This window comes from Triticum aestivum, chromosome 2A (assembly GCF_018294505.1).
Source record: "Triticum aestivum cultivar Chinese Spring chromosome 2A, IWGSC CS RefSeq v2.1, whole genome shotgun sequence".
In the NCBI taxonomy this organism is placed as follows: Eukaryota; Viridiplantae; Streptophyta; class Magnoliopsida; order Poales; family Poaceae; genus Triticum; species Triticum aestivum.
In genome coordinates, this window is record NC_057797.1 from 464,424,079 (window position 1) to 464,425,062 (window position 984).

Below are 984 nucleotides of genomic sequence, written 5' to 3' on the forward strand. Positions count from 1 at the left end.
GTTTTTTTGCGAAATACAGTGGCCCGTCCGGTGGGTCCCAGCAGTCAGGGGGGAAACGTTTTTTCTGTGAAATACTGGTGGCCCGTCCGGTGGGTCCCTGCTGTCAGGTGGAGGAATAATTATTTTGCGCGTAATAAGGAGGCACTTCCTTGCGGCTACCGTGGACCCAGCTGTCAGCCTCTCCACGTGCATTACTCTTCCGATGGAAGTCGGTCATTGACCACATTGACCACGCCGTGCCGAGAGCACCACGGCGGTGAATGACGGTGAGGCCTAGGAAGGGGACAACGCGGAGCCATGGAAGACGTGGCAGTGGATGCCCATGCGGAGAGGAGTACGAGGGTTCACTGGTTCAGCTGCGGTGTGAGGCTGCCGTCACCGCAGAATAACAGGGGGAGTGGGTGAGTGGAGGGATGGCCTGGCCAGCGGTGGGAATAGTATGGGGACGGTGAGGCCTCTGCGGCAGCATAGGCGGCCATGGGAGGCAGGAGCATGCGGCACGACCGGCGCTGCTTTGGGCAGCTGGGGCAAGAAGACCAGAGGTTGAAGAAGCACTACGGCCGTTGGATGGACATCGTTGACCATGCCGCGCCGAGAGCACCAGGGCGGTGGACGACGGCGAGGCCTACGAAGGGAACGACACGGAGCCGGGGAAGACACGGCAGTGGCTGCCCACGCGTTGGAGAGTACGATGGTTGACTGGTTCGGCTGCCACCGCCGGAAAATAACAGGAGGTGTGGGTGAGTAGAGGGATAGACAGGCCAGGGATGCAAGTATGATGGGGCAGTGAGGCCTTCCCGGCAGCACTGCCGGCCACAGGAGGCGGGAGCAGGCGGTTCCGATTGCGCTGGTTTGGGCGGCTGGGGCAGGAAGATCAGAGACTGAAGAAGCACGATTGCCGTTAGATTGACATCTAACGGTCTGACGCTGGTAGAGTCAATTGTTGACTAAGTTTCTTTTTTGAGAAACCTTGTGTACGCATGA